At 46.2% G+C, this 23,135-nt stretch overlaps 1 long non-coding RNA gene across 1 annotated transcript; it reads left to right on the forward strand.

Annotated features, from left to right (window-relative positions):
* Positions 1–420: 420 nt before the first annotated feature.
* On the forward strand, positions 421–6,107 carry LOC143764351 (uncharacterized). The gene is made up of 2 exons (XR_013213163.1): positions 421–629; positions 4,373–6,107. It is a non-coding gene; the product is annotated as an uncharacterized LOC143764351 (long non-coding RNA).
* Positions 6,108–23,135: the final 17,028 nt, after the last annotated feature.

The raw sequence follows: 23,135 nt of genomic DNA on the forward strand, positions 1-23,135 counted from the left end.
CCCGCGTGCTATAAATTTGCTAAAATACTTGGTAAAAATAAAGCAAATAGCGAAAAAAAATGATCCATTCCCTGGTTACTGGAACATGATAAGTGTATACCAGACTTTTATAAATGTATTATAGTATCACAGAACCCAGATAAATAACAGTTTCCTAAATCTTTTTGCTGCTTCTCTCAGTTCTGTCCTCCCAAAAGTTGTCCCTGCTGGCGAGGCATCCAGTGTGACCGGCATGACGCCATTTGAGCCTTGAGATTTGCTTGAATAGTTTGATGCCGCTGTTTTCCTTGCATGAGGCCGCACCTTGCCCTGCAGGTAGCATTGGTTAACTTCTTCTGTGCTGGGATCTTTTACATTGGCCGCATCTACAATGAGGTCATGAGGAACTGCTATTTATACTAGACAGGCCTTTCATTCATTGCTCCAGTGTCAGTGCAGTCACCACTGGGGTTGGGATGTGCACTGGTGCAGGTTAGATGGTAGTTGTAGCAATACTACTGTTTACCTGTGATTCTATCTACATCAAACCAGTCTTGTTGCCACTTTTGCAGCCGGCTGCCAACTGGTGACTATTCTGGGTACGTGACTACGTCTGTTCTACTGTTCCGAGGAGCGAAGTGTGAAAGCCGGTAAGACCCTTGATTACGTTCTCCAGTCTAGATCCCACCAAGGGTCATGTAGTATTTTGATTTGGGGTCACTGTGCATCAGATGATTGGTGGTGCACTATGGACATCACGTCTACAGGTATCTGCTGGGACCGTCACACGATCAGTAGGTATGGTGCACATGACCTATATAGTAAGATAAGTGTTTGACTTGCCAACCGTGCACAGGTCCTGGCAGCCTCGCGTAGATGCTTCTTCGTTGGCACCACTAACCTCTTGACACAGGAGCGAATGGCACCAGAGAACAAGTTTAGGAGTTTCTTTTGCATTATACTATGTGGTGGAAGGGCAAGAAATCCTGGGTGCTGTGTTGCCAGTGGCCTATTTATGGGCACCATGACATGAGGTTGGACTTGTTTAATAATAAAAAATAATAATAATAATTAAAAACTAGTGCGTACCCACCAGTATATTTATGCCTGGCTCTGGCAAATATCGTTGGAACTAATAACTTCAGCCTCATGCACACACATCAGGTTTGAAGCACAAGTGCTATCAAATTTTTTTTTCTTTTTTTTTCAAAGCATAAATGTTGTATCAAAATTTCAAGATTATAGTGGAAGCCTGTGGGTTGGTAAAATAAAAAAAATAAATAAAAAGTCTGAGAGCACTTGGATGTAACACGCACTGTCTAACAGGTGGAGGAATTTTTTTTCATAACGGTGGGGTGGGGGAATGATGAAAATCACTGACATTCAGACTTTCATTTTTGACATATAGATAAAAAAACAAAAAACTGACATCTGAATGAGACCTCTAGGGTATGTGTCCACGTTCAGGATTGCTTCAGGATTTGGTCAGGATTTTATGCAGGTAAAATCCTGACCAAATCTGCACCTGAGGTCACTGGCAGGTCACCTGCGTTGTCCTTGAGTTTCTGCTATGTAAGGACCTGCTGCGCTCTTAGGGTATGTTTCCACGTTCAGGAAACGCTGCTTGTTTGACGCTGCGCAGCGCTGCAGCGTCAAACAAGCAGCGTCCAGATGTTCCAGCATAGTGGAGGGGATTTTATGAAATCCCGTCTCCACTATGCGTGGAAACCCGCACGCGGCGGCCCTGCGACTACGGACATGCTGCGCGTCTTTTCAGATCGCAGCATGCCCGTACACCTTGCGGGGACGCAGCGTCCCCGCAAGGCATATCACAGGGCCCTATGGGACATAGCGATCATCCCGGATGTGAAGAGTTAACACATCCGGCATGATCGCGTCCCATTAAGGGGGCGGGGCTTAGCGCCGAGCGGCTTCGCCGCTGCGGCGATACCGCCGCCCATCCGTACCATGGAGTCATACCCTTAAAAGACGCGCCGCATGTGAGTTTTCTCGGGTGTGCCGCATGCGTCTTTTACTGCATAGTGGAGACAGGATTTCATGAAATTCCCTCCACTATGCTGTAACATCTGGAAGCTGCGTTTTTTATGCATGCTGCTCAACGCTGCGTCAAAAACGCAGAGTTTCCTTAACGTGGACACATACCCTTAGGGTACGTGTCCACGATCAGGATGGCCCCCTTCTGGGATGCAATGATGCCGGATGTGTTCATTGTAAACATCCGGGATCATCACACCCCTCGCATAGGGAGCTGTGTTATTCCTTGCGGCGACGCAGCGTCACTGCAAGGAACACGGACATGCTGCGATCTGAAAAGACGCGCAGCATGTCCGGAGTCACAGGGTCGCCGCGTGCGTGTTTCCACGCATAGTGGACACGGGATTTCAAAAAATCCCCTCCACTATGCTGGAACATCTGGACGCTGCGTGTTTGACGCTGCGGCCCCACGCAGCGTCAAACACGCAGCGTTTCCTGACAGTGGACACGTACCCTTAGGGTATGTTTCCACGTTCAGGAAACGCTGCGTTTTTGACGCTGCGTTTTTCCGCAGCGTCAAAAACGCAGCGTCCAGATGTTACAGCATAGTGGATGGGATTTCATGAAATCCAGACTCCACTATGCGTTAAAAAACGCATGCGTTTTTGCCGCGAAAACGCATGCGTGGTGCGTTTTTTCGAAACGCAGCATGTTGCTACTATGAGCAAAACACGCAGGTACACCGCAGGTGACCTGCCAGTGACCTCAGGTGCAGTTTTGGTCAGGATTTTACCTGCATAAAATCCTGACCAAAGCCTGAAGCAAAACTGAACGTGGAAACATACCCTTAGACTGCTCGGGTACAGAAGTTGTGAGGAGAGCTGACTTCTGACTCAGCTGTGAAGTTCATCATGAAGGAGCAGATTTGGCAAGAGTCTCCCCACAATTTTGGTTCAGTATGGAGACTGAGAGAACTATTGGGCAGGTGATGTATTAAGCAGCCTCTGCCATCTCAGGAGGGTAATGCCAGCCGAGGTGGCACTGACACGGCCAGATATTGAGGTGGCTCTCTAATAGACATCTGGTTTACAGGGTGAGACGTCTTTCTTCCAGTAAAAACCTTTAACAATCGTTGTGGAACATGCAGCTGTATCATTGCCGTCCCCTTCGAGTCTTAGGGTATGTGTCCACGTTCAGGAAACGCTGCGTTTTTGACGCAGTGCTGAGCCGCAGCATCAAAAACGCAGCGTCCAGATGTTACAGCATAGTGGAGGGGATTTAATGAAATCCCGTCTCCACTGTGCATTAAAAACGCATGTGTTTTTCCCGCAAAAACGCACATGCGTTGCGTTTTTTCAGAACGCAGCATGTTGCTACAATGAGCAAAACACGCAGGAACACCGCAGGTGACCTGCCAGTGACCTCAGGTGCATTTTTGGTCAGGATTTTACCTGCATAAAATCCTGACCAAAGCCTGAAGCAAACCTGACGTGGACACATACCCATACCATGAAGTCTTGATGTATTCTCATCAGATTTTTATTGTACCATCCCTGTTTTACTATGCAACAAAATCAGGTGAGCAAAATCATCCTTCTCTTAGTTGCCTTTTTCTTTTTTTTTTTTTGCTACTAAACACATGTAAATTGGCTATTATATTTTACTGATGAAAAAAATAGGCCCATGGTGGTGCTAACACACAAAAATATACTCCCTTACTTTGTCTGTGTAGCTTCTCCATACTGGTGCGCTTGTCTCCTGACTTTTTTTCTCTCAGTAAGGGTATGTTTCCACGGTCAGGAAACGCTGCTTGTTTGACGCTGCGCAGAGCTTCAGCGTCAAACAAGCAGCGTCTAGATGTTCCAGCATAGTGGAGGGGATTTTATGAAATCCCGTCTCCACTATGCGTGGAAACCCGCACGCGGCGGCCCTGCGACTCCGGACATGCTGCGCGTCTTTTCAGATCGCAGCATGTCCGTACACCTTGCGGGGACGCAGCGTCCCCGCAAGGCATATCACAGGGCCCTATGGGAGCGAGCGATCATCCCGGATGTGAAGAGTTAACACATCCAGCATGATCGCGTCCCAGAAAGGGGGTGGGGCTTAGCGCCGAGCGGCTTCGCTACTGCGGCGATACCGCCGGCCATCCTGACCGTGGAAACATACCCTAAGAGGCCACGTGGGGCTGCTGACTGGCTGCAGTGGTCACGTTCCATATGAGTCTAGCTCTTTCTTCTGACCCAAATGAAAAGTGACTGCTGTAGCTGATCAGTGGCCACCTGATGTCCCCTTACCGGTAGAGGAACCAGTGGACTGGCAGCAATATGGGGGTGAAAAGGGGGTCTGGTTGGATTTGATGAACCATCCATCATGCTGCACAGTAAATCTTCTTTTCCAGGTTGAACATTCTCAGATTTGAATTCCTTTTGATGAAATGGAAGTAAAATATCCTGGAAGAAGATTCTACACCATGTACCATGGGACAACTGTAGATGCAGCTGAGAGTATCATCAAGGACGGATTTCAAGTTTCTGAGGATGGGATGTTGGGGAAAGGAGTCTACGTTAGTAGAGATGTAGAGAAAGCATCAAGATATCCAATAAAAGTGACACAGGCAGATCAGAAAGTGGTTTTGGAGCTTTCTGTAAGAGTGGGAAAGGTTAAGAAGATTGACAGCCAAGATCACCCAATGCGGCTCACCTGGCATGATGAAGGATACGACAGCGCTTGGGTACCTCCGGGATGTGGCATGGTGCAGAGTAACCTAGAAGAGGACTGTATTTATGAGCCTTGGAGAATTAAAGTGACCGATGTTGTCGGTGGTTCTGCTCAGCATGTCATTTATTTAAAACAATTAATTGACAGAAAAAACTAAAGTTCTAAAATTCTCATGAATGTGAATGAATCAAACTCCTTTAGGAGTTTTCTCATAGTTTGTGAAAACTTTATTGTCAGGTTAGAGGTACACTAAAAAGGGAACCTGTTAACAAATATACTGCCCCATTTGCATATGCACCGGATACAAGCAGTTGGCTTTATAATGTCAGGACAGCGTGACTCTGGAGGCGGCTGGGACCGTCCTCTTGACTCTATACATATATTGTGTGCACTACTTTATAGCTTTAATTTGTCTCTTTATGCGGCAAGGCCCATTTCAGAATTTGTTTCCTTAGAAAGCTGTTACTATACAGTACAATACTACTGCTCTGGGTTACATGACTCAGGTTTACATTTAAAAAAAAAACAAAAAACTTTTTTGATCTCCGGAAATATGTTTGGTTTAAGTCCGAAATGTATGGTAGCTTAGATGACTACTTGTAAAATGGCATGATTATATACTAATGCAGTGACCTCCGATGTGAAGATCTCCACCTTCCGGTGGTTAGAGCATGTTGGGCATTGCACTTTTGCAACCGTAGAAGTCCATTAGCATTAGGCTATGGTCACATCACATTCAGGCCTCACATTTTCTGGCTCCATTGGGGCTTTTTTCTGAAGGCCTAAAATGGGATTTATGCAGAAGCTAGATGCAACTGTTCACTATAAGGCAGCTGCAGTCACTTTCTGCTGTGGCAACCATTCTGGCAGTGTTTGACTTTAGAGGCCACAAAAGCGTAATTTGCCACTCATTTGTGCCAAAGCACACAAAAATCCTGGTGATTTTGTTTATAAGCAGCTGGCTTGTGACTGCAATGGAGAACTGGTGTCCTCAGCATTCATGTCCTCCCTACCTGGGGGAAACAAAAGTAGTCGGCTGAGCTGGAACTAGTGTAAAAAGTCGCCAAATTTTACACAACTTTGAGTCAAGCAACTTTTCAAGAAGTTCAGTTCCAAAACACTCTGCACGAAAACGTTGAATCTGGACTGAATTGTTTCTTGCCTTTTGGCCATTAAACCTTCCTGTTTGTGCAGTAAAAGTTGCTGTATGTAGCTAATGTAGAATAATGCTAAAGATGGATGATTATTTATAATATAGTGATGTGTTGTGAATGTTTTGTTTTCTGCACATTCAGAAGTGATAACATTGTCACAGGAAAAAGTCAAACAGTGTTTAGGTCGAGTCTACGACAAAGCAATGGTCAATTATGTGCTGTTGGATTAGTCCTAAGGCATAATAAAGTGCTGAAACATTATGAATATGTTGCTTCAATTCTGAAAAATTGCAATATGTTTTGCAAAACATTTGAAGCTTATTTGTTCTCCTACACACAACTTGGTAAGTAGCCTAGAAGTACATTTTTTTTTTCTTTAAGATATATTAAAGGGACACTGTCACCTGAATTTGGAGGGAACAATCTTCAGCCATAGAGGCGGGGTTTTCGGCTGTTTGATTCACCCTTTCCTTATCCGCTGGCTGCATGCTGGCTGCAATATTTGATTGAAGTTCATTCTCTGTCCTCCGTAGTACATGCCTGCACAAGGCAATCTTGCCCTATGCAGGCGTGTACTACAGAGGACAGAGAATGAACTTCAATCCAATATTGCAGCCAGCGGGTAAGGAAAGGGTGAATAAAACAGCCGAAAACCCCGCCTCTATGGCTGAAGATTGTTCCCTCCAAATTCAGGTGACAGTGTCCCTTTAAAGGGCTTATCCAGGACTATTTAATTTCTGTAATATAGGACTAAGAAGCAGGTAGTTTCTAACTACTTCTCTGTTGTCTGATGCCGATATCTCACAAGCATAGAATGGTCACAGACGGCTCCTGCCAGCGATTCAACTGACGTTATGTCAACCAAGCAGTGGCTTCACTTCTATTCTGCTCTTAACAGGGTGTGACTGTCGACATCAGCAGTGGGAGCCAGCTGTCGATCAGCATGATGTTGGCAGTCATTCCCCACCAACAGAACAGGCTAGAATAAAAGAGTGTTGATGTGGAGCAGCTGTATCACCGGCAGGAGCGGTCAGTGACTACTTTGAGCCAACGCCAGTTAGAACAGGCAGGTAGTTTCCTGCCTGTTTGTTTTTAGGCCCATAGTAAAAGAAAAAATAGTCCTGGATAAACCCTTAAGGACTCACTCATGAGCGTATACATCGGACAAGGGCTACAAGATATTTTATCAGATAGCACTGGAACCAATGTTATATATTATGGGGCAGTGCACATCAGGGTTTGTTTGTTTTTTTTCTCATACCGATTTGGCATGAGAAAAAAACGCAGCATGCTGCAAGTTGCTCCGCAATCAGACAACATGCACCCATTCAATTCTGTGGTTGCATGGAAGTCATCGGACTGTACTCGGATAAAACCCGAGCGCAGTCTAATTTCCGTGGATTCACAGAATAGAAAAGATGGACACATTATGTACTCCATCTTCTCCTAACAGTGTGCTCTCATTCTCTCATCAGAGAGAAACAGCTCACACTGTGCTGACATTGGGATCGGAGTGTCATTAGCATAATCAACCCGACTCTCTCGGATGAGCTCTGACAGAATCTACACTCGTGTGAATGTGCCCTTAAAGTTTTACCGGTCGTGTGGATGCCATTATATTCCAGAATTGCAATTTATGACTCTGATTTTACTGAACAACAAACATACAAAAAATAGTTTGCAATATTTACTTTTACTTTACTACCAAGAAAGAAATATGGAACAGAAAAATAGGAAATATTCAGATCACTTGGTGGACAGGCATTACAGTCTGTATATGTAATGTCAAAGATAACGTTTTAGTTTACAAACATCATTGGGATTTCCATAGACGTCGACCACTCTAATCCTCTGAGGATTGTAGACACAGTCTTCCTCCTGGCCACTCGTATTCATGCCGCAGTGTGGTGGCACCCAGGCAGTGTTATAGCCCTGCTGGTGCCACGTCTTCTGTAATGGGTGGCCATGACGGTCTATTTTCTTGACTTTGCCAACATTCACCGTTAGCATTAATACGACCTTTCTGAGATTGTTGTTCAGTGGGTATTTCATGGCCTTATATATGTCTCGGGTCACATAAACCCCCGGCCCTAACATGCCATCTTTGGATGGTCTGAATCCATGTTCGATGATCTGCTTAGCAGATGCGTACGTGGTGCCGTGAAACATTACATAGATCTTACTATTCTTCGGATGCTGACACCTGTGCAAATATTGAGGTCCACACATGTTCTTTCCAAGATCATACACCCAGCAGCAAAGGTATTACCTGAAAATGGAACAATTGACATAAAATTAATTATGGACCTATAAGCACAGAATACAGTAAATCTACAGTTTCAGAATATACGTTTACAGGCTTCAATGGAGTTGCAAAATTGGAGATCGGACAGTTTGCTACCTTTCCTGCTCTCCCGATACATTAAAGCAAAATCTAGGTTTGTAGCGGTTTTCATTCTTCGAATGGAAAAAAAATCCATATGTTAGTAAGCAGAGATATATTTATTTTAACTAAATAGCATTAGCAACCTTTTTAGGCTGGTGCTAAATAGAAAGTTTGGCCATGACAATTTACATTACAGCTAGGGATGAGTGGACCTGTGGATGATTGGGTTCGATTAAACTGTAGTTCAAAGTTTGGTTCAGGTACCAGAACTTGATCCCAAACTCCAAAGAAGCCAACTTTTGTGCTGCAAAATGGTCAGAGTAAGGAATTGGGGGCTGCAAAATGGGGGTAAGAGCAGGACAATTACCCTGTAAACAAATGTGGATAAGGAAATTGCTTAAAATAACATAGAATAAAAAAAAATAATAATTTGGAGCCAGGAGGCGGAGGTTGAAGTGGAGTAGTGGAGCAGTGCCCTGTGTGTGTAATTTATTGTTCTTGTTAGGCAGCACCTGTCAGGCAGACAGCGGGAAAGGAAGAACATCTAAGAGCTGCAGACAGAGTGGGTCCCTGACAGGGGTGGGATCCTGTCAGAGGCCTAGACAGAAGGCCACGGAGCAGCGCCTGCCCGATGTGTGGCAACATCCTAAGAAAGAGACATTAGAAGAGAATTGTATTGTAGAGAGTGAGAAACAAAATCATAGCACAAGGAGAGGAAGCCAGAAGGAGTTATGTCCTGCAAAAGGCTGCCTCCTTCTGAGGCACAGGATCCGGTAGCCGGAACACCGAGGGAGTAATCGTCTCCAAGCTTTGCTACACAGACCGACAGGACAGCTGATTCCATATTGGTTGCCCGACCCATACCCAGGAGGCAAGGTGGCAACTTGTGGGGGCCGGGGCGTGATAGAGTCCCTGTAAAAAGCCTCAGGCCATCAGTCATACGGGTTTGTCCTATCCTTACCATCAGGGGGACAGAGAGAAAGAGAAAACATCTAGAACACCCAACAGCAGTTGTGAGGACCTTACCGAGAAGCTCAGCAGGGAGGTACTACAACATCCAAGCGCTAGAGGAAGGCTACTGATTTCCACCTGGATAAGGGGACTCTGGATTTGCCTTCAGACCGGCCGGACTCTGCCTACCCTGTGGTCGGTACCCTGGACTGTGGATGCTGAAGCCATCAGTAAAAAGGTAAAGGGACTGCAACCCTGTGTCCTCGTTCTTCACTGTGCCTCACACCATCCACCATCTACACTCTGGGAAGCCCTGGGGATACACTTCACCTGTGGGAAGGTATACCATCTAGCTGCCATTACATCACCCCAGCAGACCCCTAAGCAGCGTTGGTCACTCTGACCGAACACCACAGGTGGCGTCACGAACATTTTCCCTTTAAAGACCTTTCCCCCATTTACAACGGACGTCCCTAGGGCCATGGACCGGATCAGCCACAGTGACATCCCCACTGAGAACCGAGGGACCCGGTACCGAGTACCCCACGGCCCTTGGGGGCACTCCAACTTCATAAATGAAAAAATGATGTGTGGTCACCTCTATTTTTAATAACCAACAAGTGCTAAGCATCTCTGGGAACTCCTTCAAAATTGTTGGAAGACCATTCCCAGTGACTACCTCTTGAAGCTCATCAAGAAAATGCCAAGAGTGTGCAAAGCAGTCATTAAAGCAAAAGGTGGCTACTTTGAAGAACCTAGAATATAAGACATAATTTCAGTTGTTTCGCACTTTTTTGTTAAGTATATAATTCAACATGTGTTAATTCATAGTTTTGATGCCTTCAGTGTGAATGTACAATTTTCATAGTCATGAAAATACAGAAAAATCTTTAAATGAGGTGTCCAAACTTTTGGTCTGTACTGTATTTAATATCAATCAGTGAGATATATATATATTTCATATAGCGCTAGATAGCAAAAGCCGGCAATTGAATTACCGGCTTTTAAGCTATCTCCTTATCAAACCCGACAGGATATGAGACATGGCTTACATACAGTAAACCATTTTATATCCCTTATTTTTTTTTTACATATTCCTCACTACTAATGTTAGAAGTGTCTGTGTGCAAAATTTGGTGGCTCTAGCTGTTACATTAGCAAGGTGACATTAACCCTTTATTACCCCATATGCCAATGCTACAGGGGAGTGGGAAGAGAGAGGCTAAGTGCCAGAATAGGCGCATCTTACAGATGTGCCTTTTCTGGGGTGGCTGGGGGCAGATGTTTTTAGCCAGGTGGGGACCAATAACCATGGTCCCTCTCTAGGCTATTAATATCTGCCCTCAGTCACTGGCTTTCCCACTCTGGCGGAGAAAATTGTGCGGGAGCCCACGGCAGTTTTTTCCGTGATTTAACCCTTTATTTTAACACCTAGAGCTACCAAATTTTGCACACACACACACTACTAACATTAGTAGTGAGAAATATGTAAAAAAAATAAAATAAATAAGGGATATCAAATGGTTTACTGTATGTAACCATGTCTCATATCCTGTCGGGTTTGATAAGGAGATAGCAAAAGCCGACAATTGAATTACCGGCTTTTAAGCTGTCTAGCGCTGTATGAAATATAAATATATACCTATACTATGTGTAGACATTTATTCTATCTATTCTATTCTAACCTGTCAGTGTGATTTTACTGTACACCGCACTGAATTACCGGCTTTTCTATAGAACAATGGTGCGTATTTCTCGCAAGTCACACTGATGGTTCGTATGTAATTCGTATTTTTCTTGCCCCATAGACTTTCATTGGCGGATTTTTTAAGCAATACGCTGACAAACGCAGCATGCTGCGATTTTTCTCAGCCTGTAAAATACGGCCGAGAAATATACGGCAGGTAGGAGCTGCCCCATAGAGAATCATTGGTCCGTGTGCAATGCTTTGTTTTTGCGCCTCTCATACGTCCGTAAAACTCTCTAGTGTGATGCCGGTCTTACCCTATATTTAAAAATAAAAAGACACACAGGAAAAAAAAAGATTTAAACAAAGATTCCCCCAACACATTCCCTGGTTCGCCCATTTATTATTAAAACATAACTCCTGCAGGTCCTACATAATCCATGGTGGTCCCACGATATCCACCGTCTCTCTACTGCAACCTATGGAGAATCGTTCTGAGAACTAAGCTCCATAGGTCACTGCCAGTTGTGTCATGAGCGATGATGTTACTGATATCGCTTGTGAGACATGACCAGGAGTGACCTATGAAGCCTCCAATACAAACCTCGAACTATAACTTGTATCAGCCAGTCACCATTTAGCCCCAGCCTATGTAGGTGCTTTCTCTGTACTCTGAAAACTCTCAACCCACGTGAGAATTATTACCTGTGACATGGCATGCCCTGCAGCTCTCAGGTGGTGTTTCCAAAGAATCATGAGTCAGGTGTCTTCTGGCATGTCGGAACAGCTTAGATGAAATGAATGTCTACCTTATAGCACCGTCACTTTACTAACAGGATGAACTCCAACCACTTACAAAAATATTAAGGGGATTGTCCAACCCTTTCTTCCTTTCTTAAAGGGAACCAGACAACTGATAAAAACCTATTTTAAAAGCTGCATGGGAGACTAGTTGGATAGGCAGGTCCTGGCTGCTTCTCTGCGCCCACTGTTAGAGACTAAAAGTTTCTGGGGGCCAAACTGTATGAGAGTCTAGTCGGACAGGCATGTTCCTGGCGGCTTCTTCCCAAATGACGGACAGGTCTCCCTATGCAGGCATACCCGGAGAAACCTTATACTCAAGTGACGTGGGTGGGGAGAAATCGTTAGGAACCTGCCTATCTGACTAGACTCCCACACGGCTTGGTCCCCGGCAGCAGGTGTGCAGTAGAAAAGCGTAGATCCGCCTATCCGACTAGTCTCCCATGCAGTTTGGTTCCCGGCAGCTGGGGTGCAGAGGAACACACAAGCCCGCCTATCCGACTGAACTCCCACACGGTTTGGTCCCCGGCAGTGGGGGCGCAGAGGAGCACACAAGACGTGCCTATCCGACTAGACTCCCGCGTGGTTTGGTCCCCGGCAGCGGGAGCGCAGAGGAGCACAGAAGACCTGCCTATCCAACTAGACTCCCATGCGGTTTAGTCCCCGGCAGCGGGGGCGCAGAGGAGCACTCAATACCTGCCTATCAGACTAGGCTCCCACGTGGTTTGGTCCCCGGCAGCGGGGGCACAGAGGAGCACACAATACCCGCCTATCCGACTAGACTCCCACGCGGTTTGGTCCCCGGAAGTAGAGGAGCACACAAGACCTGCCTATCCGACTAGTCTCCCATGTGGCTTGTAAAGTATGTTTTTCTCTGAAACGCGGCAGTGTTTGAGAATCAGACATACCTGGCTGAGATCATGCAGTCAGCGCTAGATACATGTTGCCCATGGATCAGGCAGAATATATAAGTGCAGCACCCCAGGTGACAGGTTGCTGCAGTGATGTTGCTTTTCCTTCGGGGAAGGTGATGTCATACTCAGAGGCAAAGGAGTTCTCTTCACCAGGTAAGGCACTTACATGCAACACATTCTGAATCCAGGCCAGGAAGGGGAGCTCAAGACCCGGATTCAGGGGAGCTTCCCTAGGCTCTATGCTTCCTGACCTGGAGGAGGAATTGGTTCAGTTGTAGGGAAACAGAGAAGGAGAAGTGTTATGACCCCAATGGCAGAGGGTCTCAGAAATAGTTTCTAAGTCTGCAAACACAAAAACCAGCTCATAGGGCAGTGGTAACTGATCTGACCATATATCTAATCCTAGCACCACAAATAACAGCAGCCGGGGAACGTGCCTACGTTGATTCTAGACGTCTCGCGCCAGCCGGAGAACTAACTAACCCTAGAAGGGAAAAGAAAGACCTTTCTTGCCTCCAGAGAAAAAACCCCAAAAGTTGGATACAAGCCCCCAACAAATAATAACGGTGAGGTAAGAGGAAAAGACAAACGTAAGGATGAGCTAGGTATTTAGCAAAGAGAGGCCCACTAGCTAATAGCAGAATATAGTAAGGTAACTTATATGGTCAGAAAAAACCCTATCAAAAATATCCACGCTGGATATTCAAGAACCCCCGAACCGTCTAACGGCCCGGGGGGAGAACACCAGCCCCCTAGAGCTTCCAGCAAGGTCAGGAATCACATTTAGTACAAGCTGGACAAAAATGAGAGCAAGCAAATAACCCAAAAAACAAAGAAGCAGGACTTAGCTTAATTTTGCACGAACCAGGACCAGCAGATAGGAGCAAACAAAAAGGATCTGATTACAACGATGCCAGGCACTGGACTAAGGATCCAGGAGGTTTATATAGCAACACCCCTGGACTAACGACCCAGGTGGGTGAGAACTGAGGAAAGAAAATCCCAGAGTCATATCACTAATAACCACCAGAGGGAGCCAAGAAGTCTAATTCACAACAGTACCCCCCCCTTAAGGAGGGGTCACCGAACCCTCACCAAGACCACCAGGGCGATCAGGATGAGCAGCGTGAAAGGCACGAACTAAATCGGCCGCATGCACATCAGAGGCAACCACCCAGGAATTATCCTCCTGACCATAGCCCTTCCACTTGACCAGATACTGAAGCCTCCGTCTGGAGAGACGAGAATACAAGATCTTCTCCACCACGTACTCCAACTCGCCCCCAACCAACACCGGAGCAGGAGGCTCAACAGAAGGAACCACAGGTACAACGTACCGCCGCAACAAGGACCTATGGAACACGTTGTGAATGGCAAACGACACCGGAAGATCCAAGCGAAAGGACACAGGATTAAGGATTTCCAATATCTTGTAAGGACCGATGAAGCGAGGCTTAAATTTAGGAGAGGAGACCTTCATAGGAACAAATCGAGAAGACAGCCATACCAAATCCCCAACACGAAGTCGGGGACCCACACCGCGGCGGCGGTTGGCAAAACGCTGAGCCTTCTCCTGTGACAACTTTAAGTTGTCCACCACATGATTCCAGATCTGCTGCAACCTATCCACCACAGAATCTACCCCAGGACAGTCAGAAGACTCCACATGTCCCGAGGAAAAACGAGGATGGAAACCAGAGTTGCAGAAAAATGGCGAAACCAAAGTAGCGGAACTAGCCCGGTTATTAAGGGCAAACTCAGCCAACGGCAAGAAGGTCACCCAATCATCCTGATCTGCCGAAACAAAACACCTCAAATAAGCCTCCAGAGTCTGATTAGTTCGCTCCGTTTGTCCATTAGTCTGAGGATGAAAGGCAGACGAAAACGACAACTCAATGCCCATCCTAGCACAAAAGGATCGCCAGAACCTGGAAACAAACTGGGATCCTCTGTCAGACACAATATTCTCAGGAATGCCGTGTAAACGAACCACATTCTGAAAGAACACAGGAACCAGATCGGAAGAGGAGGGCAGCTTAGGCAAAGGCACCAAATGGACCATTTTGGAAAAGCGATCACATACCACCCAGATGACAGACATGCCCTGAGACACCGGGAGATCAGAAATGAAATCCATGGAAATGTGTGTCCAAGGCCTCTTCGGGACAGGCAAGGGCAAGAGCAACCCGCTGGCACGAGAACAGCAAGGCTTAGCTCGAGCACAAGTCCCACAGGACTGCACAAATGACCGCACATCCTGTGACAAGGAAGGCCACCAAAAGGACCTAGCCACCAGATCTCTGGTGCCAAAAATTCCCGGATGACCTGCCAACACCGAGGAATGAACCTCGGAAATGACTCTGCTGGTCCACCTATCAGGAACAAACAGTCTGTCAGGTGGACAAGAGTCAGGTCTACCAGCCTGAAATCTCTGCAACACGCGTCTCAAATCAGGAGAAATGGCTGACAAGATAACTCCCTCTTTAAGAATACCAACTGGTTCTGCGACTCCAGGAGAGTCAGGCACAAAGCTCCTTGAAAGAGCATCAGCCTTCACATTCTTTGAACCTGGTAAATACGAGACCACAAAGTCAAAACGGGAGAAAAACAATGACCAGCGGGCCTGTCTAGGATTCAGGCGTTTAGCAGACTCGAGATACATCAGATTTTTGTGATCAGTCAAGACCACCACACGATGCTTAGCACCCTCGAGCCAATGACGCCACTCCTCAAATGCCCACTTCATGGCCAGCAACTCCCGATTGCCGACATCATAATTCGGCTCAGCAGGCGAAAACTTCCTGGAGAAGAAAGCACATGGTCTCATTACCGAGCAACCAGGGCCTCTCTGTGACAAAACGGCCCCTGCCCCAATCTCAGAAGCATCCACTTCGACCTGAAAGGGAAGTGAGACATCAGGCTGGCACAAAACAGGCGCCGAAGTAAACCGGCGCTTCAACTCTTGGAACGCCTCCACGGCTGCAGGAGCCCAGTTAGCAACATCAGAACCTTTCTTGGTCATATCCATCAAAGGTTTAACAACGCTAGAAAAATTAGCGATAAAACGACGGTAGAAGTTAGCAAAACCCAAGAACTTCTGAAGACTCTTAACTGACGTGGGTTGAGTCCAATCATGAATAGCTCGGACCTTGACTGGGTCCATCTCCACAGCAGAAGGGGAAAAAATAAACCCCAAAAAGGGAACCTTCTGTACTCCAAAGAGACACTTTGAGCCCTTAACAAACAAAGCATTCTCACGCAAAACCTGAAACACCATCCTGACCTGCTCCACATGTGAGTCCCAATCTTCAGAGAAAACCAGAATATCATCCAGATAAACAATCATAAATTTATCCAGATACTTCCAGAAAATATCATGCATAAAGGACTGAAACACTGAGGGCGCATTAGAGAGCCCAAAAGGCATCACCAAGTACTCAAAATGACCTTCGGGCGTATTAAATGCAGTCTTCCATTCATCTCCTTGCTTAATGCGCACAAGGTTGTACGCACCACGAAGATCTATCTTGGTGAACCACTTGGCACCTTTAATCCGGGCAAACAAGTCCGACAACAGAGGCAAAGGATACTGAAATTTAACAGTGATTTTATTCAGAAGCCGATAGTCAATACAAGGTCTCAAAGATCCGTCCTTTTTTAGCCACAAAAAAGAATCCCGCACCAAGAGGGGAAGAGGATGGACGGATATGCCCCTTCTCCAGAGACTCCTTGATATACGAACGCATTGCGGCATGCTCAGGTACAGACAGATTAAATAATCTTCCCTTAGGAAATTTACTACCTGGAATCAAATCTATGGCGCAGTCACAGTCCCTATGAGGAGGCAGAGCACTGGATCTGGACTCGCTGAATACATCCTGATAATCAGACAAATACTCAGGAACTTCCGAAGGAGTAGAGGAAGCAATAGACACCGGCGGGGAATCAGCATGAATTCCCCGACAGCCCCAACTTGACACAGACATTGCCTTCCAATCCAAGACTGGATTGTGGGTCTGTAACCATGGCAGACCCAAAACGACCAAATCATGCATTTTATGCAGAACAAGAAAACGAATCACCTCCCGATGTTCAGGAGTCATGCACATGGTTACCTGCGTCCAAAACTGCGGTTTATTTTCCGCCAATGGCGTAGCATCAATACCTCTAAGAGGAATAGGATTTACCAACGGTTCAAGAACAAAACCACAGCGCTTGGCAAATGACAGATCCATAAGACTCAGGGCAGCACCTGAATCCACAAACGCCATAACAGGGTAAGAAGACAATGAGCAAATTAAAGTCACAGACAAAATAAATTTAGGTTGCAAATTACCAATGGCGACAGGACTGACAACCCTTGTTAGGCGTTTAGAGCATGCTGATATAACATGTGTAGAATCACCACAGTAAAAACATAACCCATTCTGACGTCTATGATTTTTTCGCTCATTTCTAGTCTGAATTCTATCACATTGCATTAAATCAGATGTTTGTTCAGACAACACCACCAGAGGATTAGCGGTTTTGCGCTCCCGCAAACGCCGGTCAATTTGAATAGCCAGCGCCATAGAATCATTCAGACTTGTAGGAATGGGGAAACCCACCATCACATTCTTAATGGCCTCAGAAAGGCCATTTCTGAAATTTGCGGCCAGAGCACACTCATTCCACTGAGTAAGCACGGACCATTTCCGAAATTTTTGGCAATACACTTCAGCTTCATCCTGGCCCTGAGAAATAGCCAGCAAGGCTTTTTCTGCCTGAACTTCAAGATTGGGTTCCTCGTAAAGCAATCCGAGCGCCAGAAAAAACGCATCAATATTTGCCAATGCCGGATCTCCTGGCGCTAGCGAAAAAGCCCAATCCTGAGGGTCGCCCCGTAAAAAAGAGATAACAATTTTCACTTGCTGAGCTGGATCTCCAGATGAACGGGGTCTCAGAGAAAGAAACAATTTACAATTGTTCCTGAAATTCCTAAACCTAAATCGGTCTCCAGAAAACAGTTCAGGAATAGGTATTTTAGGTTCAGACATAGGACTACTGGTAACAAAATCTTGTATGCCCTGCACACGAGCAGCAAGCTGGTCTACACTTGTAATCAAGGTCTGGACATTCATGTCTGTAGCAAGCACAAGCCACTCAAAGGTAAAGGGGAGAAAGAGAGGAAAAAAAAAAAAAAAACTCAGAATTTCCTTTCTTATTATCCCACTTCTGCAATGCAATAAACATTCAATGTTGGCCTGGCATACTGTTATGACCCCAATGGCAGAGGGTCTCAGAAATAGTTTCTAAGTCTGCAAACACAAAAACCAGCTTATAGGGCAGTGGTAACTGATCTGACCATATATCTAATCCTAGCACCACAAATAACAGCAGCCGGGGAACGTGCCTACGTTGATGCTAGACGTCTCGCGCCAGCCGGAGAACTAACTAACCCTAGAAGGGAAAAGAAAGACCTTTCTTGCCTCCAGAGAAAAAACCCCAAAAGTTGGATACAAGCCCCCAACATATAATAATGGTGAGGTAAGAGGAAAAGACAAACGTAAGGATGAGCTAGGTATTTAGCAAAGAGAGGCCCACTAGCTAATAGCAGAATATAGTAAGGTAACTTATATGGTCAGCAAAAACCCTATCAAAAATATCCACGCTGGATATTCAAGAACCCCCGAACCGTCTAACGGCCCGGGGGGAGAACACCAGCCCCCTAGAGCTTCCAGCAAGGTCAGGAATCACATTTAGTACAAGCTGGACAAAAATGAGAGCAAGCAAATAACCCAAAAAACAAAGAAGCAGGACTTAGCTTAATTTTGCACGAACCAGGACCAGCAGATAGGCGCAAACAAAAAGGATCTGATTACAACGATGCCAGGCACTGGACTAAGGATCCAGGAGCTTTATATAGCAACACCCCTGGACTAACGACCCAGGTGGGTGAGAACTGAGGAAAGAAAATCCCAGAGTCATATCACTAATAACCACCAGAGGGAGCCAAGAAGTCTAATTCACAACAGAGAAGGACGTCTGGAGAAGACGTGAGAGGCCTGACAGCCACATGGAGCTGCAGCCTCTGGGAAAGAGTAATCTCTAAGGCTACTTTCACACTAGCGTCGGTACGGGGCCGTCGCGCTGCGTCGGCCCGACGTACCGACGCATAATGTGCAAGCGCCGCACAAAGGGGGGCAGCGGATGCTGTTTTTCCACACATCCGTTGCCCCATTGTGAGGTGCGGGGAGGTGGGGGCGGAGTTCCGGCCGCGCATGTGCGGTTGGAAATGGCGGACCGTCAGCACAAAAAACGTTACATGTAATGTTTTTTGCGGCTGGCGGTGGTCCGCCACAACACGACGCAACCATCGCACGACTGTTACGACATGTGTCAATACGTCGCAATGCGTCGCTAATGTTAGTCTATGGGGAAAAAACGCATCCTGCAGACGACTTTGCAGGATGCGTTTTTTCCCCAAAATGACGCATTGCGACGTATGCAAAAAAACGCTACTGTGAAAGTAGCCTAAGGTTGCATGTGGAGCAGCTGGAAGGGAAGGAGCACAGGAGAGAAGCAGAGCTCAGAAGGGACTGTGTCAGGGCACCCTTGGAGCTGAAGCGCAGTAATCCGGGTACCGGGACCCCGAGGCTATCGTGGACTCCAGGACATGGAGCAGAACCGGAGGGCACTACACTATACGTCACCTGCCCGCATCACGCCTGAGACGCAGCAGCACTTGAGGAGCCCGGGGCATCTTAGAGTCCCTGTAAAAAGGCTCAAGCTGCCCGTTGTGCAGGTACCTGTCCCAGGACAGGGGGAAACTGGAGGACCTTGTAGGAAGCTTAAAGCTTCACTTAGAAAGGCCCAAGTAGGAAAGGCTCATGGACCTCTACTGGGAAAAGAGAACTATGTGGCTTAGCACCAATTGCGACGGTTTACCCACTTAAATGCCGCAGTCACAGCATCTAATTGGTCTATTACATTATCAAAGCATTAGCACTGCATTTTTTTTGGTCATCTTCCTAAATTTATCCGAATAAAAAATATGTCCTTTCTGCAAACAACAAGCCCTCACACAGCTCCATCATTGGAAAAAATTTTCAAAAAAGTTTTGGCTCTCAGACGTCAGGAGAAACCAAAATGTAAAATTATTGCTTTATAAAGTAGTAAAAGGTTAACAAGACTTGCATAAATTTGGCGTCAACTGAACAGTTTTACCCACAATATAATACGGACTTGATTTTTACTGTACAGTGAACACTGCAAAACAAAACTAAAAAAATGCTTTTTTTTTTTTACAATTCTACCTCATAACGATTTGTTTCCTATTTTTCAGTACAACACACTAAAGGTTAAGTGACTCCATTAAAAGTTATGAATTGCCCTGCAAAAAAAAAAAAAATTAAAGGAATACAGATATTTGTTGAAGAAAAAATGTTTTGGCTCTTGGAAGGAGGAGACAATAAAATGAAAGAAAAAAAAAATTCTCAAAAATTATTTAGTTAGTCAAGGGGTTAAGTTTTATATGCCTGAAGTCAGGATCTCCATGTCTATCACATGCTGGATACCCGACCCCACTTTTAGTAGTATAGATTATTATCTGCACATATCCTGTATCAAAAACACTTGGGTATGTGTCCACGATCAGGATGGCCGGCGTTATCGTCGGAGCGGCAAAGCCGCTCGGCGCTAAGCCCCGCCCCCTTCTGGGACGCGATGATGCCGGATGTGTTCACTGTACACATCCGGGATCATCGCACCCCTCGCATAGAGCCCTGTGTTATTTCTTGCGGCGACGCAGCATCGCCGCAAGGAACACGGACATGCTGCGATCTGAAAAGACGCGCAGCATGTCAAGGGTCGCAGGGCCGCCGCGTGCGTGTTTCCACGCATAGTGGACACGGGATTTCAAAAAATCCCCTCCACTATGCTGGAACATCTGGACGCTGCATGTTTGACGCTGCGGCACCACGCAGCGTCAAACACGCAGCGTTTCCTGACCGTGGACACATACCCTAACTGTTCAGTAAGGACCGCGCTGCTGTCTCCGGCTGCTGCTCAAAGGTTTCTGAGGAACATAATTGGGGAATCTGCATTTATAGGAAGGGTCTCTCATGATCCAGGGTGGGTCGAATTTTACTTTCGTTTCATGTTTGAGCAGATGAAAATATCAAACATCTGATGTTATTATTAACACAGAATGATGAACACGGTAAAACACTGAAGTATCCAGGAAATTTCAGTCCCCAGATCCGAGGTGAGTCCGCTTGCTCTCTTATCCCTTCTAGAGGCACTGACAGATAAGTCAGGGGGCGAGGCAATATGGGGATTTTGAGGGTCAGTGGACAGCGATATAGGGTGCAACAGAGATTAGATAATAATAATCTTTATTTTTATATAGCGCTAACACATTCCGTAGCGCTTTAGGGTACCGTCTCACATAACGATTTACCAACGATCATGACCAGCGATACGACCTGGCCGTGATCGTTGGTAAGTCGTTGTGTGGTCGCTGGAGAGCTGTCACACAGACAGCTCTCCAGCGACCAACGATGCCGAAGTCCCCGGGTAACCAGGGTAAACATCGGGTTACTAAGCGCAGGGCCGCGCTTAGTAACCCGATGTTTACCCTGGTTACCATCGTAAAAGTAAAAAAAACAAACACTACATACTCACATTCGTGTCCCCCGGCGTCCGCTTCCTGCACTGACTGAGCGCCGGCCCGGCGTCCGCTTCCTGCACTGACTGAGCGCCGGCCCTAACAGCAGAGCGGTGATGTCACCGCTGTGCTGTGCTTTCACTTTACGGCCGGCAGTCAGTCAGTGCAGGAAGCGGACAGCGAGGGACGTGTGACAGACATCAGAAGGTGAGTATGTACTGTTTGTTTTTTTTACTTTTACGATGGTAACCAGGGTAAACATCGGGTTACTAAGCGCGGCCCTGCGCTTAGTAACCCGATGTTTACCCTGGTTACAAGCAAACACATCGTTGGATCGGTGTCACACACACCGATCCAACGATGACAGCGGGAGATCCAGCGACGAAATAAAGTTCCAAACGATCTGCTACGACGTACGATTCACAGCGGGGTCCCTGATCGCTGCTGCGTGTCAGACACAGCGATATCGTATGGATATCGCTGGAACGTCACGGATCGTACCGTCGTAGCGATCAAAGTGTCACTGTGAGACGGTACCCTTACAGTTTCTACATACGGTATTATCATTGCTGTCCCTCACAATCTAAATTCCCTATCAGTATGTCTTTGGAATGTGGGAGGAAACCAGAGTACCCGGAGGAAACCAACGCAAACATGGGGAGAACATACAAACTCTTTGCAGATGTTGTCCTTGGTGGGATTTGAACCCAGGACTCCAGTGCTGCAATGCTAATCACTGAGCCACCGAGCTGCCCTAGATAAAGTCCTGACCCGCTGCAACAAAGGCTGAGGACCCAGACCACCCACATGAATGCCGAGATTGCAGAAGGAACAGTCCAGTATGCCAGGATTTAGGTGGGATTGAACCATTTCCTTGGCCTCTGACACACCTTCCACCAGAGGCAACCCACATGATGGAGACCCAACTTGGAGTCTCCACATTTCAAAAAATAACTGTCATACACCACTAAAGTGGCATCAATTTCTAAAGAGTGGAAACAGTACAGTATAATAGGCCTCTGACACACCGTCTACTACAGGCAACACACCAGATGGAGATCCAAATTCGAGTCTCCACATTTCATGAAAATGTTTATAGCATCAGCAGAAGTAGCAACAGCAGGCACAGAAGACATAAAAAAATGGCACAGACTGCAATTAGACAAGATCAATGCATGACAGTAAAAACAACACCATCGCCTAGTCTGCCCAGTCTGCGACTGGAGTGCAAAAGTCATTGGAGATCCATGACTTGTTCTTTTGATGAAAGTGAGGCGGTCTACACTTTCAGGAGACAGCCGGATGCCCTTATCCGTCAGCACACCAATAGCAGCGTCCTGAGAGAATGCTGGCTGCCGGGCATGACAAAACCTCCAAGGTGTGAAAGGCGAGCTCGGGTCACTCTTTCATTTATAAAGACCAAAATGCAAAAGGGTCCAAATTCCCCTGAGGCATTGATATTGAGTTCCAGATACTCCTGCACCATCCTCTCCAGTCGTTCACAATGTGTCAGACCTGTACTTTGTTCTGCTGGTACCCAGGCTGGTCTAAAAAGTGTGTCAAACCACTCTCAGAAATTGCTTAAGCCACTTGCACTGCTGCTGTTGCTAATGTTTTTGCGATGATGCCTTGACATTCCCAGTATATTTTAATTTAGTGAGAAGCACTTGTATATATACAGCTCTGGCAAAAATGAAAAGACCACCACAAAATTTTCAGTTTTTCTGATTTTTCCTTTTTATGGGTATATTTTTTGAGTAAAATGTACATTGTTGTTTTATTCTATAAACTACTGACAACAGGTCTCCGAAGCTTAAAGCTAAAAATGTTGTATTTATTTGCAGCAAATGAGAAATCGACAAAATAATAAGAAACAGTGCTTTCAGACCTCAAATAATGCCAA

Source organism: Ranitomeya variabilis, chromosome 4 (assembly GCF_051348905.1).
Source record: "Ranitomeya variabilis isolate aRanVar5 chromosome 4, aRanVar5.hap1, whole genome shotgun sequence".
In the NCBI taxonomy this organism is placed as follows: domain Eukaryota; kingdom Metazoa; phylum Chordata; class Amphibia; order Anura; family Dendrobatidae; genus Ranitomeya; species Ranitomeya variabilis.